This window comes from Lynx rufus, unplaced genomic scaffold (genome assembly GCF_022079265.1).
Source record: "Lynx rufus isolate CCGP_SWC_20201006 ecotype Redwood Valley unplaced genomic scaffold, mLynRuf1.p SCAF_5, whole genome shotgun sequence".
Taxonomy (NCBI): domain Eukaryota; kingdom Metazoa; phylum Chordata; class Mammalia; order Carnivora; family Felidae; genus Lynx; species Lynx rufus.
Window position 1 is genome coordinate 126,840,245 of NW_025814867.1, and position 16,416 is coordinate 126,856,660.

General features: G+C 35.7%; 1 protein-coding gene and 1 non-coding gene across 2 annotated transcripts in view; both read left to right on the forward strand.

The window, feature by feature from the left end:
• ROBO1 (roundabout guidance receptor 1) overlaps window positions 1-16,416 on the forward strand; it is a 507,959-nt gene that overhangs the window by 186,653 nt on the left and 304,890 nt on the right. The gene's annotated exons all lie outside the window — the stretch shown is intronic.
• Window positions 16,001-16,102, forward strand: LOC124527391 (U6 spliceosomal RNA). Its single transcript, XR_006965850.1, has one exon. It is a non-coding gene; the product is annotated as a U6 spliceosomal RNA (small nuclear RNA).

The window sequence follows — 16,416 nt, forward strand, 5'->3', positions numbered from 1 at the left end:
AGGTACTATTTCCCTGGGAGTTTTTCTTTCTTTCAAGGTTTTGGGATATTTAGTAGCTCTTCTGGGGATAGCATTGCTCAGGAAATTTAGCTCAGGAAATTCAGGAAACCAGAAGGGTTTTTCTGAAGTTACCATGAGAAATTCTACAATTGCAAAATAAGACCTAACTATCTTTACTTTCTCTGTTTCTTTCTGGATGGGGAGAAAAATACACAAAATTAAGTATTCTGTAAAAGAGAATTATTTGTATTCTTGTACTTTGCCAGTAGTCTATATACTATATGTAAAGCTGTAATCATAGTCCAGTAGATTTATTTATATTTAATGAAGCAGATTTGATGAGAAATCAAAGGGATGTTATAGCATAGCAATGTTTTGAATTTCTTATTACAGTCTCAGGCTTTAGTCTGTGGTTAATGAAATATTTTTTTAAAAAAAAGCTTAGTTAAAATTAACATGTAAAAACCAAGTGGAAATCTGGACACTACAGTTAAGTAGGCAAGAGAAGAAACCTGGGGTGCCTGGGTGACTCAGTCAGTTAAGGGTCTGACTCTTGATTTTGGCTCAGGTCATGATCTCACTGCTTCATGAGTTTGAACCCTGCTTTGGGCTCTGCACACTGACCCGTGCTGAACCTGCTTAGGGTTCTCTCTCCCTCTCTCTCTGCCCCTCCCCTGCTCTCATGCTGTCTCTCTCAAAATAAATAAACTCGAAAAAAAGAAAGAAAGAAAGAAAGAAAGAAAGAAAGAAAGAAAGAAAGAAAGAAAGGAAAGAAAGGGAAAAAACCCATATAGATAGTAATGTTGTGTCTAGCTATGTGGGAGAAGCAAACTCAGGTATGGAAGGATTGGGTCTGCTCCAGGCAGCAACTAGAGGCTTCTAGTCATAATGTGGTTAGGAACCAGCAGCATTGGCATTACCTGGAAGCAAGTTAGAGGTGATGAATGATGGGCCCCATTGCATACCAACTGAATCAGACCCTGTATTTTAACAGTATTACAATGTGGCTTTTGCAAATTCAAATTTGAGAAGCACTCTTCTACATTGCGCTAAACTAGAGTTCATAGACCCCTGTTCATCCCCTAGAACCAAAACAACAACAACAACAACAACAAAACCTTTTGGAATGTAAATCCAGTGTTTTTTTTTTTTTTTTTTTTTTAAGAGAAGCAGGTAGAACATGATTTTTGGTGAATTACACTGAATTTCTGAACCAGGAGAGAGGGCAGGGGAGAGTGGAAAAGGATGTATAGGAGACTAGCAAGTCAGGGGCAGAATTAGAGAGAAGGAAACACACAGAAAGAAAAGCACAGGAGGTACACTGAAGGAAACACATCCAGAATAACAGGAAGAGAGACTCCAGGAGACAGAACAGGGGAGAAGGAAGAGGGGAGAGTAAGTAGGAGGATAGGGAATAAGACAGACAAGGGGAAAGAGAGAGAGGTAAGCAGAAGAAAGGTAGAGAGAGAGTATGTGCTGGGGGCTGGGGTGGGGGGTGTGGTTATGGTAAGGATTAAACTTGGAACAGTAGAAAAATACATTTGCTTGGATGCAGAAGGAAAAGAAAATTGTTGGCTATGTACAAATAATTACAGACAGTGGGATATTAAGCAGAGAATAGGACACTCAAAGCTTTATCTGTATCCATAGCATTTTTTACCAAGAAAAGTAATGCCTGAACTTGTATCTTAGGTGTTTTGAAGCAAGTTCAAAGGAAGGTCGTATTTACTTAATCCAAAAGTGAAATGCCATGTGTGTATACAATTTTTTACTTCACATTTTCTAGAATTAAAACTATGGAAAAACTGGAATTTATTAATAAGAATAGAATGATGCTGGAAGGGTCATTTGGAAGTCATTTAATCTGTTCCTCTGACTTTTAAATTGTCTAAAGATCATTTGTTGTATTAAAAGAGGTTCAGAGCTAAAGATTATCTACCCTCCATCATCAGTACCCCTTACATGCATCAGCATATGTTAACACAAAGTTATTACTTTACTTTACTTAAATCCTATTCCGTAGAAATCTCTTTCATTTTACATGCTAACTGATAACAGAAAAGCCATTTTTTTTTAATGTAGCGGCTCATATGTTTGAAGATAGTCATTAAGTGGGGCCTAATTTTTGATAAATTATATCTGTTGTTTAATTTAGGTTTCTAAGTATAATAAAACTGTTTTAATCTCAGTCTCTTAGTATTTCCAGAGTGGAAATTGTAGCTTTAGTAACATTTTAAGTCATATTTAACCTAAGGTCTAAATTGAAGTTTTAATAGTGCCTGTGACATTTTACACTTGTCAAGAGGAATAAAAGTTTATGACTAAGTTATTTAGTATGCCTGAATGGGGACATTTTTAATCTTATCCAGTAAATAATGGAGTAAAACTTAGAAGAAAAGCCAGATACTTCAAACAAAATGGGAAAGGACATCCCTTCCCCCTAAGGATTTATACTCTTCCTCAATCTCTATCACCCTATATCTCTTTACCACAGGATACTGTACTTTATCTAGATTGAGTCACATTAAGTTACCATTTTATCAGATTCTTATCTCTGTCAGACACCAGAAAATGGATTAGGAGTCTGTGTTTGATGGAGAAGGACACCGAGAGCATTTTGATCACATAACTCGGCACTTGTCATAGCTTACTCAGGTGACTTCCCTTAGTTCTAAAATGAAAGTGTATGACAGGTCGTAACCTTGTTGAATCTTGCCTAAGGGAATTCTTGGAAAATATGATTATAGCATATTTTCCTTTGGGACTACCTCAGGAAAGAAAGTAGCAATGAGCCAAAATTCCAAAGGAGAGGAGAAATATTTTTGTGGCTGGTGGGGTGAGAGCATGTTGACAGGTGCCTTTAATTCCTTTCCTTTCATCTTTTGCCTAAATCACCAAAAACTAAAAACTTGAATTCTGTGGTCATACTCTGTAATATTTTTCTTTCTTTTTTTCTCCTTCCTTCCTTCCTTCCTTCCTTCCTTCCTTCCTTCCTTCCTTCCTTCCTTCCTTCTTTCCTTTCCTTTTTTCTTTCTTTCTTTCTTTCTTTCTTTCTTTCTTTCTTTCTTTCTTTCCCTTCCTTCCTTCCTTCCTTCCTTCCTTCCTTCCTTCCTTCCTTCCTTCCTTCCTTCCTTCCTTCTTTCCCCCGGTACCGCTTAAGTCTCTGTTCCTTCTGAGCTATGTTGGTTTATAATTCTTTAAGCCTCTCTTAAAATTTTAATCATCAACCCCAGGTGAATAACCATACATTTCTTACGTTGTATTCCAAGAGGAGTTTGTGTTGTTTGAATATAATGGGTTCCCTTAACCCTGTATAAAGGTTTTTATCCATAGAGTACATTGTGAACATTCTTTATAGTTACAAATAGAATTTGTACATGGATATTTTGTATATATGTACACACATATATATTTTGTGTAGATTTGCATATATATATTATTTGTATGGAATTAGTTACAACTAATTCTGTCCTTAATTTTGTTCTCCACAAATGCAGTATATGTTCATTTATGACCTTGGTGAATTTACTTAAGCTCTTTATGTTTCAGTTTTCTCACCTGTAAAAAAAGGGGACGTTACTTCTACTTACCTTAGAGAGGTTTGAGGAGGATTAAATAAGTTGATATATACAAGGGGCTTAGAACTGTGCCTTATTGACAAGCATTATATAAATGGTAGCTGTTGTATTATGTGCTATTTACTGTATTAGGCACATTACTATGGTTCCAAAGAATGTTTCTCTTCATTGCAGATAAGTAAAGGCTGACAAACTAATGCCACATACGCTTACATTCAGATGAGTTTTTTGTTCCCAGAGTCAATCCTCTCATACATAAGTGTACTTAAAATCCGTATAAATATTTGTGAAATGATAGATAGTCTTCATATATCAGTGCATGGTATCTCTTTTATGATAAATATATTTTTGAGGGCTTATAGAATTATTGTCATTGGCATGGCCAGCATTGAAATATTTCATTGTGGCCTTTCTCAAAATGTGTTCCAGTGAAGCATTTCTGTAAGCTGTCAAAAAATAATTTGTAAAATAAGTCTTTAAACAAATTTCTAAACATATCTCTTTTCTATAAGACTTTCGAGGGTTTAAAATATTGATGAATCCTAAGAAACATGAGTAGGAGATCTAAGTTACTACAATTCCCACATTTATATGGAATGCCAATTTTTTTTTTTTCAGAAAACAATTTGTTTTCTCAGAATGCATTTTGGATGAAAAGTAGTGTTCGGTATTTTGTGGGTGGATGTACATTTTCAAAAGTGTCTGAGTATCTCAGGTTCAGGTTTGTGGTTATTTATCTACATGGTTTCTTTGTTTCAAGAGCAAAAGAGTAAGATTATGATATACTATTCTATTTCTTTTTTTTTTTTTCCTTCTTCCAGGGATGTTTTCTTCTCCTACATCAGTATGTTGAAGGCTATAACAGGGGACCATTCAATATTCCAAACAATTCAAATATGGTGCTTACCAAAACTTTGCAAAGAGGTGCTCAGCAGTGTGTGTGGCCTTACCCTTTTCTCTCACTAATATCCTGTTACTGTTAATAGTCTTGACCTCAGCTTTCTAAACTTTGCTTTCTATAATGGATATAATTTACCTCTTGCAAGCATTTGACACAATTGACCTCCTTTGTGAAACGTTCGCTTTCCCAGAATTTCGTGGCACCCACCTAGATCAGGATTACATTCTGCTGCATGTAACTAAAGTCAGGCAATTTACCAGACGGGTTTAAAATTGATTCTGGAGGAAGGCTGTACCACAGAAGTATGGCAGCTCCAAGAAGCCATCAAGAATCCAGCTTCCTTTTATTTTTCTGCTCTGCCAGCCTTAGTATGTGGCTTTCTTCCTTGTGGTTACAAGCTGATGGCTGTACCTCTCAATATCACCTTTCTGTGCTGTACTAGAAGGAGGAGTGTAAAAAATCAGCAGCTATCCCCGTCCCCCTACCCCTGCTTTTTTTTTTTTTTTATCAAGACAGTAAATTTCTGTAAATCTTCACCCAGTAGAAGTCTATTACATTTCATTGGCTAGAGCTATGTCACATGACCACCTTTAGTTTCAAAGATGTATGGTGTTCAAAAACAAAACTCAAGGGAGTTGTACTTTATTAAGTGATTCATGAATCAGGCGGCGTCCCTGTAGCAAGTAGAAAGATGCTCCCAGGAGTACATCAACAAATGAAAGGTTTTTATAGGAAGGAGGGTAGGGCCAGTCATTATTAGCAAAAGAAAAGAAAGGATTGTTTCAGGCAAGGTCACCTTCCATCAGGGGAAGGGCAGGGGGTCTTATCATACACATGACCTCATCTTCCTTTGGGGAATGGAGAGGGCCCCTGTGACAGATTACCTCATTGGTGTTGACCAGAAATTTTCAGATTTATTGGCTTAAAATTCCCTTCCTGGAGAGGTTGAAACTACAATTAAGTCTTGGTTTGCTGTCCTGGGGAAGTGACTCTACCTTGAGCCTGCAGTTTTCTTTTTAGTAAGGAGAAATGTTTTTAACTAGCTCATTTCTTCCCCAAACAACATTTGGTATTTTGCTAAAAGGAAGAACAGAAAAATGGATGTTCACTAGCCAACTAGCAAGGTCCACCATCTACCTGCTATTGATTTTCTTATTTATATCTAGACTAGTCTTGGCTTATAGCTGAAATGTTCACATTCCTGGAGTGTTTATTCTTCTCTTTTTGCTCTGTGGTTTGCCTTGGATGACCACACCTACCTCTTTGGATTCTTCTAGAACTATTGTCCTGTTTCACTCCCTGTTCTCTTGTCTCTAGCTTTGACTTCCACCATTAGCTCCATTTGGAGATCCTGGTAGTATCTCCAGCTGAAATGTCCAATATGAGACTTAACCATCTTCCTTTCCTTTCCTGCCTTTCCTCTAGTTTTTCCTAGCTCTGAAAGGGATACCACCATCCATTTGGCTCTCCAGACTAGAAACTTGAGATTAATTCTTTCTTCCTTTCTTTCCATCTGTTCCTATCAGTTGATCCTCAAGTCTTGCTGATGATTTGTCTTGAATAGCTGTAGGATTTTTCCACTTACCTTCATTCCTCTCACTATTCTTCTAATTTGTGTCACCATTATTTCTCAACTACATAACTGTAATACTATTTTGCAAGTAAAAATCTGATCTGTCCCTCTTGATTGTTCACTCAGAGATTCTCCAATGCCCCTAAAATCTAAACCCTTGAAAATGATTTGCAAGGGTCTGTGTGATCCTGGCATTGGTGGCCTAAAATTCATGGTCTCCTACCCCTATCTCTTTGGTCTGGAAAAAAAATATTTATTATTTCAGAGTTCAGAAGACCCATCCTTTACTCTTAGCCTCCTTTTCTGCACATCCTACCCCTCCCACTGTCACATCAAGTTTAACCTTACCCATATCACCCTGTATTCCTTTATCATATTATGTAACTCCTGTATTGTAATTAGATTGTATTTACCACTTAATTCCTTTTTTTTTAAAGTTTATTTATTTATTTTGAGAGAGAGCACACACGCCTGTAAGCAGGGAAGGAGGAAAAGGGGAGGGGAGAGAGAGAGAGAATCCCAAGTAAGCTCCACTCTGTCAGCACTGAGCACAACTGGGGGCTTAATCCCACGAAATGTGAGATCACTATCTGAGCTGATATCAGGAGTGGGACACTTAACCAACTGAGCCACCCAAACGTCCCTTGCACTTAATTCTAAACACTGTAACTTGTACCTAGCATAGGTCACAAAGGGAGTATTACTACTAAATCTCTGTCAGTAAACAGTTCTGTATAATGATCCCCACCAACCAACAATAATGGAAAAAAAAAAAAGGTTTCTTTATATTTGAAGGTGCTAATGTGCAATTTGGCATTTTGTTTCCCCAGTAGAAATGAGAGACCGCATATATTTTCTATTTTTTTTTAGCCTGGTGTGTTTTATGCCTCACCTTTTTTTTTTTTCTTCTATGTAGAAATTTTTTTTTCTAGAATCAACTCCAATGGCAAGTTAAATCTGTGACTATATCTCAGCTAATTTTTCTGAAAAGAGTTTCAAGTATAACATTCATTTATTTAATACCATATTCTGATCATTAACTCAGACCATGGAATTTATTATACCTTAAATAGAATGAAATTAAGTTTTGGAATTTAAACTAAACAGTGGATACTTGCACGGATACTGAAAAAGAAATATGTATGAACATATATCAAGAGAAGTAAGTATCACCCCCACCCCACATTGGAACAAACTATTCATTAACATTTAGATTTAGATTTAAACACTTAAATGTATAGTTTAAAATTTTATACGAATGTTTGCATTACTAATCTAATATACACTGCTTGAACATCGATTGTGAGGCATAACCACAGAGAATCCTTCCAAAAACTTTAGAATTTAGATTTTTCTCTTATGGTGTTAGATATAAAAATTAACAGAATAAAACATTGCTCACATTAGTATGAATATTTAAAAGCATAAACATTTTGGGGATCCCTGGGTGGCTCATTTGGTTAAGCGGTCGGCTCTTGGTTTCGGCTCAGGTGATCATCTTCTGGTTTGTGGGTTCGATCCCCACATCGGGCTCTGCGTTGATGGTGTAAAGCCTTCTTGGGACTCTCTCTCTCTCCCTCTCTCTTGCTCTCTCTCCCTCTCACTCTGCCCCTCCCCTGCTCTCTCTCTTTCTCTCAAGGTAAATTAGCTTAAAAAATATAAGTATTTTTCATGTAAATATAAATATAAATTTATATATATAAATATAAATTTATATTTATATATATAAATATTTTTCATGTAAGAATAAAACAACCATGTTAAATATTTTAAAATTTTAGAACACTCTTTTTTTGTTTAAAGTAAGTAAGACATAAAGCCTAGACCTTAGAAGAACACAGTCCTTTACATTGGTAACTACTTCTTTTGACTGACTCAGTTATGCTGATAACCATTGTCTAAGCTATAGCATTGCTACTAAGAGGGGGGAGGGGCAGAAAGTTGTTAATTTAAATGAACCGGTTGCAATTTAATTAATTTTATTGTGATACAATTGACATATAAAATTGTATTACTTTCAGGTATACAACATAATGATTTGATACATGTGTATATTGCAAAATGATTACCACAGTAAGTTTCACATTTTTCACCACGTATAATCATAAGTTTTTTCTTGTGATGAGAAAAAAGATCTACTTTTAAGATCTCCCTTAGCAACTTTCAGATATGCAACACAGTATTGGTACCTATAGTCCCTAGGACTTACTTATCTTTTAACTGGAAGTTGGTCATTTTTGATCACTTTCATCTATTTGCCCCACCCCTCTGCCCTCATCTCACACCCACCTCTAGTACTCCTTAGTCTGTACTCTGTTTCTAGGAGTTTGGTTTGTCTTTCTTTGTCTCATTTATTTCACTTAACGCCCTCAAGATCTGTCCATGTTGTTGCATCTGACAGGATATACTTTTTTTTTTAACATTTATTTATTTTTGAGAGACAGAGAGAGACAGAACATGAACAGGGGAGGAGCAGAGAGAGAGGGAAACACAGAATCAGAAGCAGGCTTCAGGCTCCGGGCTGTCAGCACAGAGCCCGACACGGGGCTCGAACCCACGAACCGTAAGATCATGACCTGAGCCGAACTCGGACGCTTAACTGACTGAGCCACCCAGGCACCCCATAGGATTTCCTTTCTTTTTATGGCTGAATAATATTCCATCATGTGCATGTATATATACACACATACAAACACACACACATATACCCTTACACAAACATACCCCATATTTATTTTATTTGTTCATTCCTAGGTTTCCATTGCCTTGGCCAGGGAAGTGCTGTTATCTTTGTGAGGTAGTGATTTCATTTCCTTCATAAATACCCAGAAGTAGAAATGCTGGATCTTATAGTAGTTCTGTTTTTTTGAGGAACCTCCATACTGTTTTCCATAGTGGCTGCACTGACATGGTTCCAATTTTAAAGAGATTTTTATTGAAGTCAGAAAGTATACACACACATTCAAATTCACACGCACACAAACTGAGGAAATATTTTTACATGCTGCTATGGATTCAGTTAAAGTTCCTTTTTAATGTTTTTAAAAATGTCAGATTCAAATCTTCTTTAGATTCTTAAAAATAGGGTTGAAGCATATGATTTATTCATGAAATTTTGGCTAGGAAAAATATGAACAAAGAAATTCTCTTCCTCTATTCCTGCCCTGAAATGCTACAGTTACTGTGATAATTAGCTCAATGTTATTGTGGGTTATTTTTTTCTTATAAATAATTTATACCTCAGTTTGCCTTCATCCTTTAAAATGGCAATGCATGAAATTGATTTCGTAGAATTGTACCTTTGATTAATATTTAATTTGAAATTATTTTACAGATTCAAGTTTCGATGTAACTATGTCACATTTTGAGATGCTAAGTGTATATTAGAAAACTTGAGTATACATGTCTTTATAATCACTCACTGTTTTATTATTCAAAAGCACCATTTCCTCAGTTTATAAAGTAATATATTTTATAATGTGTAATTTTTTTTTTTTTTGGCTCAGTAACAGAATTGATTACATTTAGAATCACTTCATTCCCCCAGCTCCCTGTCCCCCTGAAGTTCAGGCCATATGCCTATAATATTAAATACATAACATGTAGATGTTGTAAATAAACTATTTACCAATATGAAAATACGCATTTGAAAATATAAGTCATTAAATCCACCGAATACAGGTCAAGTCTCTACTTCATGCAACTATTTCTGTCATTCACATATCTGAGGACCTTGGGCAATCAGTTCACAGTGAAAGCTGTTGAGTTCCTGATGCTCATGTAGGTGAAGAGGCCCGGGACCTAGAGGGACATATTTCATAGGCAACTTGAGTTGATGAGTGGAAATGATAGCTTGAAAGATTAGTTTCTTCTGGAACAAGGAGTACTATCTTATTCCTCTCTTCCCAATCCCATTATCTTTTCTCCCCTTAAAAGCCTTTTGATTTGGTACAAAGGTGGGGGGCTACTGTAGAGTAGAGTTACACATGTCTGTCAAAGGTTGTTTTCCCATTCAGCTCAAGAACCTGGAATTTGTCCAATGGTAACCTACCATGCTATGTGCATGGATCTTAATCCGGCCCTTTGTCATTTTAGCAATAAATGACAAACATACAAAAAACAAGATGGGGTTGGGATCATGTGATTAATGATATACATTTGTTTACCATTGATTTCCCTTCTTGCTGTGTCTGCTGCATGAGGACCAGGAGCTTGTCACTCTTTATCACTGCTGATCTAGAACAATGCCCAAGCAAGTCTCTGGAATGTTTGGTGAATGGATGTTATGCTAGTTTAATGCTTGGAATTGATTTTCTGGGACTTTCCTAAGGACCTGATAATACCTCCTAACCTCTGTGACTTCATTTGCTTATCTATAAATAAGCAATGCAATTTGCTATCTTATGTAATAATTGCATAATTAGCTAACTATTGGAAAGTAATTTGGACCAGTCAGAGATAGGCATTGTACAGATAAGAGGGGGTTATCTTTACTAGCTAATCAATGATATCATTAGAACTTCTGATATTTCTTATGCTTTTGCAGAACTGTACAATCTTAGTATCTGGAAGAAAGGCTGTGGTTCTATAAAAATAGAGGAGAGGAAGAGAGGAAAGGGAGAAGGTTTTAAGTTTAATTCACTATGATGACCATGTCTATGAAACTTTCTTTAAAATTATGCTTTTTCATGAGACTTTGTGTATTTTTTATTGACATTTTTTTGTTTTTTTAGTTTTTTAGCCAGGAAATGTGGATTTGCATGTCTAGGGGAAATTAGTGAGTGAATGTCAGCCAGGATCATATTTGGCAGGGATGATAAGCCTGCTTTCAGAAGGGGCATTCCTCCGGTGCTTGGCTGGCTCAGTTGGAGGAGTGTGGCTCTTGATCTCTGGGTTGTGAGCTCGAGCCCCATGTCAGGTGGAGAGATTACTTAACTAAAGTCTTAGGGGCACCTGGGTGGCTCAATCAGTTAAGCATCCAACTTTGGCTTAGGTCGTGGTCTCTTGGTTTGTGGGTCAAGCCCCACATCAGGCTGATAATGCAGAGCCTGTTTGGGATTCTCTCTCTGCTCCTCTCCCACTCATGCACCTACCCATGCATGCTCTCTCTCTCAAAATAAATAGACATTATATATACATACACACACACACACACACACGTAAAATGAAAAAAATAAAGAAATAAAAAATATGAAATCTTAAAAAAAAAAAAAAAAGAAGAATGTGCATTCCTTTATGTTTTCCCAGACATTTCTGCTTGGGGATGTGGGATGTGGGAGTGGGAGAACTGTTTCTGTAAGGGATAATTTTTTTGGTTTTTATTTCTGAAGGACAACGTTAGCCTTAGTTTTGGATCGTATTCTCACAGCATTCATTCCATTGACTAGCCTTACATGCCTATAATTGTGTGGAAACCTAGTTTGTCTTTTATGTGTTTAATTCATTAGACGGCTAGAGATCATTTCTGTGTTTTTCATCTGTGCTGTATCTTCTCTTTATCTGATAGTTGTTTGGCAAATTTAACTGTGCCAGATTTTGCTCCCTGTTTAAGTGTGTTTTTGTGCAAGTGAACTGTTACAAATGATGCATGCAAACACACCCATTTGTATCCTGCCACTCATAACCCTCTTCTTTTTATACTAATGTCCCCCAAATTCTGACTTTTTACAAGGTGGACTTATTTTGAGAACAAAATCCTATTATTTCAGAGACATTCCTTTTGGGACATTTATTGTACTACAGAGAATCTCTCCTTTCAAATGACTCGTATTTCACTTAATGTTTACAAAAACTGTTCATTTATCTGACATAAGGGGCTAATCAAACGGCTTAAGTACATTCCTGGCTGTTTGGAAGCTTTTTAAGCACCATAGAGAGAGTACTTAGCAATGGAAATTGTGTTTATGTGTGTGGAATATCGCCGCTGAAATTCTGAACAGACCCAAAGGAAGAAGAATATTGAATTTTAATATTCAAGCAAACATAACTTATTTCTGTTTTATATTTAACTTAGTGGGATAAATTGGCTGTTATTGAAACCTTCTTATAGAATATAAGCTACGATGTTATTTTTTTTTTAATTTGAAGAAGAAGTTGAGGTGGAAGGCTGTGTTAACTGTAAAAATAACCACTACTTGCGAGTGTGTGCTCTGTGCCAAACACTGTTTATATTTATTAATTTACTTAATCCTCACAAAAACTCAGTGAAGTACGTATTGTTATTACCCTTACTTTTTAGATGAAATCAAGGCCCAGGTGGTTTAAATAACCATCATGCTCGTGATCCTTATGCTATATCTCTTCTCACACTGATGTGAAACTTAAGACAAATTCATTTTATATTTGAGACAATTACCTTCCCACAAAATAAGACCAAAGCATAATATACATTTACTTCCCTTGGTAAAATTACTGTTAATGTGGCAGTAGGTACTAAAATGTACAATTTTCAGTTTGTATTTTTCTATTTGTTTTCCTAATCTGTAGTTACAGACAAGAACCAGTAAAATGTTAATGTTGTACATGCAAATCCTTTCCACACATGAAAATCATACATTTTTCTTCAGCTGCATTCAGTGGTTCAATATCTGTACATTTTGCATTTAGGATTAAGCTATGGCTTTGATATTTATACATTATTGACAAACCGAGCTATCACTAAATTAGTATACTTAAAAATATGCTTCCCAATTAAAACTTGAGATGGGCTAAAAGGAGGAGGTAAAGTGATGGTTGATCAGTGTTCTTTCTGTCTTTATTATTTTTTTAATAAGGCTTAAGAAACTTAACCTATATCTCCCTCAATTTGTTGTGATACACTAAGTGATTTCTGTCACTCCTGTGTAATTAAAGAAACAAAACAGATGAACATAGGGGAAGGGAAGGAAACAATAAGATAAAAACAGAGAGTGAGGCAAACCATAAGAGACTCTTAAATACAGGGAACAAACTGAGTGTTGCTGGAGGGGGGGGATGGGCTAAATGAGTGATGGGCATTAAGAAGGGCACTTGTGATGAGCACTGGGTGTTGCATGTGATGAAGCACTGACTTCTACACCTGAAACTAATATTACACTGTATGTTGACTAACTGGAATCTAAATATAAACTTGAAAAAAAAAAAGGATAAAGTGACTTTGAGTCAAGAAACCATTCCTAATATGACCCCTTAAAAGAACATGACTGGTATGTCCAGGAGAGATCAATATGTGGAATCTTCTGACATGACACAGGTAATCTTTTAAAGCCTGGATATTGACTAGACAATCCACTAAGTAAATAGCTGGGAAGCAGTAAAGCTTCAGTTGGCTTGCATTGTGATCACATGCTGCTTCCCTTTCTCTTGTATTGATGAGACCCTTCTTGTGATGTGTTCAGCTTTCTGTTAGGGTCATTTACTTTGATTCTACTTAATTTATACTTAATCTTGTTGTTTTATGTTATCAGATTCAGCATGTAATTCTTCAACTTAAAAACTGGGAGTTACTCATTTCTGGCTAATAAGCTTCAGTGATGTGAAAGTCCCAGTATTTCAGTCTGGTCTTGGATTATCTGACCTAGAAAATGTGTGAATTCCCCTGCTCAGAGGATCTCTGGAAGCATCACTTCTGAGGACGCACTTGGGGCTGCTTGAAGCTCAGGTGACCATGATCTCCTGAGGGTCAGATACAATAAGCCTTGAGAAAATCAAACACAGATTGATAGTATTGAATGACATAAACTTTGTATCAGAGGGAGTAGTCCTAATTTACTTTGCTTTGACAGTTGCAGAGATAACATGTTGTCAATGTATCACTGACTTTTTCACTAAAATTGGTAAAGTATTTGTAAGTATATGAAAGATCATGTCAATGTTGTAATGTTCCTCTGCTCCAGAAAGAAGCATAAAAAATGATCAGTAAATTGGTTACAGAAACATCGTGGTGGAGAATTAGACATACACCAAATTAGGACAATTGCCAGGTACTTTCTGTTTTCATATCTGAATGTTTTATGGTGATAGGCTCAGGGTCCATGAGATTTCTTTTCTGCATGAGGTTTCCTAAAAGTATGAAGGTTGTATATATAGGTACATTGTCCTCAACTTCATAGGTATATTTCCTGGCTCCTTACAAGGCAGCTGAGAAGACAAATGAACAGTCAACAGTCTGAACTTGTAAAGTTCATGAAGGAAAGCCAGGATCTAATTGAGCTGATGCTTTATTTCTTTTGGCTGCCCTACCTGGTGATTTTTTTATACCCTGAAGAGTAAGCAGACACTGAGTAAAGAAAGATTGCTGCACATTTACATGAAACAAAACACACAAATTGCCAAATAAGGGATAATGGTTTATCTTCAAGTGTTGAAAGCCTCAAATGTTTCTCTAAAATTTATAGCTATTTTTAGTTCTCTCAATTGAACCATGTTTAATAACCAGCAAGTTACTGTATTTTCCATGCTAGAACTTTTTCTAGTTAATAACTTTCCCAAGCCATTCTTCCATCATTGGTTTTCACACATTTCTCTCATCACTTTTAATACTCTGACTCTTTTATGGACCATAGGCATTCCAAAATATTTACCTATTTCTCTTTGCAAAATGGGGTTTTCACTGATTTCTTTTCCATTTATAGATGTAAATGTCATTAACATAATTTAACCTTATATCGTAGAAGAAGGAATAAATTAGAATTGTTTTACAATTTTTCCATAGACGGTTTACCACATATATGTGTTCTTTTCAGAGTTGATTCAAAATCTCCTACCAACAGACTTTGGTGCTCACAACATGAATTCTTAATATTTAACTTATTATCAAGTATTACCATCAGTTAATGTGTGTTGAATGCCCATGGGGCTGCTGGCATAGACATGTGGTGTGTACCTAAAAAAATATAACAATCACAGAACAATTTAGGCTCTGTTGTGTAGTAGCTCTGATCTTCAACAACATGAATAAGAACTCACATAGGGAAGAATAAAGAGAAGGAAGATATTTTTTGAATGGAAGCTGAGAGTTGGGGTTGAGAAAAAAAAAAGCCAGTTATTTCCTTTTTGCTTGCTTTCTTCTTTGGATTCTTTGAATTAGAATTGTTAATAGGCCAGATGAATCTGTCTAAGTGGAATCCTTCAAAGCTGAGTGAACGATATGTCCCCAGAGAAATTATCTTACTGGGATATGATCTGAGTTTATGCCAAAGGCCTGTTTAAAGGTTCAAGATGACTAAGGACTTCTTCAGACTGGAGTTTTAACAGTCTTTCTTAAATATGCTTTCTTTTCTCTTTATTGTGGCTGAAGAATGATGATGGAAATTCAGATTTTATAAAGTTAATCATATTTCTAGATATAAAACAACTTAATTTACCACCTTCAACAGACTATACTTATATTGATATGGCACCAAGGCAAAATAAGTAGCATAAATTTGTGTAATTTAGCTTAATCTTTGCTTACTTTAGAAATACTTATTATTTTTCTAAGAAGTAATATCCTTATTGGTACAGAATATTTCAGATTTACTTTTATAGCCATATATAAGAGAAATTCTAGCTCTATTGATACTATCATCATTGATTAAGATATGAAAATTTTATGATGCAGCCTTAGAACTCAAGGTGAACGTTTTCAATTTTAGATTTTTTTAGCTGGTCTGCTAATGCTTAAGTCATTCTACTTGAGGTATATAGTGAAGTTCTCAGTGGAGGATTTCTTGTTCTGACTAGTTCAAAGAAGATGGATGTAAATAAACTCTTATTTGTACATCTGTCTCTTTTCTTTTTCTTTTTTCCAATGAGAGAATACCTGAACCCAACAAGTAATGTCTATTCAGGCTCTGAATAAGCTAGACAGTAACTCCTGGAAACTACATTATTTATGAAGCTTGGAAATTGTAGCCCCAGTTATTATAGTATTGTACTCCATTCATAGTCACAAGTGTTATAAGACAGATACTTAAAGAGATTAGAAAGTGTTCTCTTTGGTAGCACTATACTAAAATTGGAACAATACAGACATTAGCTTGTCCTGTATGTAAGGATGATACACAAATTTGTGAAGCAGTCCATATTTTATCCTAATATCTGTGGGTGGGGAAACAGTCTCTGTAAGTGAAGTGATTTACCTCCTCAAGGTCCTCAAGGACCCATCCCTAATTCCACCGCCTCCTCCAAAAAAAAAAAAAAAGCGATAGAGGAAGATTAGATAAACAATATTATTTATAGATCAATTCCAAAGTTTTTCATTTAGAAAACAGCATTTTGGAAAAAGTGATCTGAATGTAGTTCTATTTGATTTTTTTTATATAAATTAAAATTTTCCCATAGAAAAATAGTTAATTGCATATTTTGGATATAATCTAAATTTTGCTTTTGTAATTAAGCCTTGT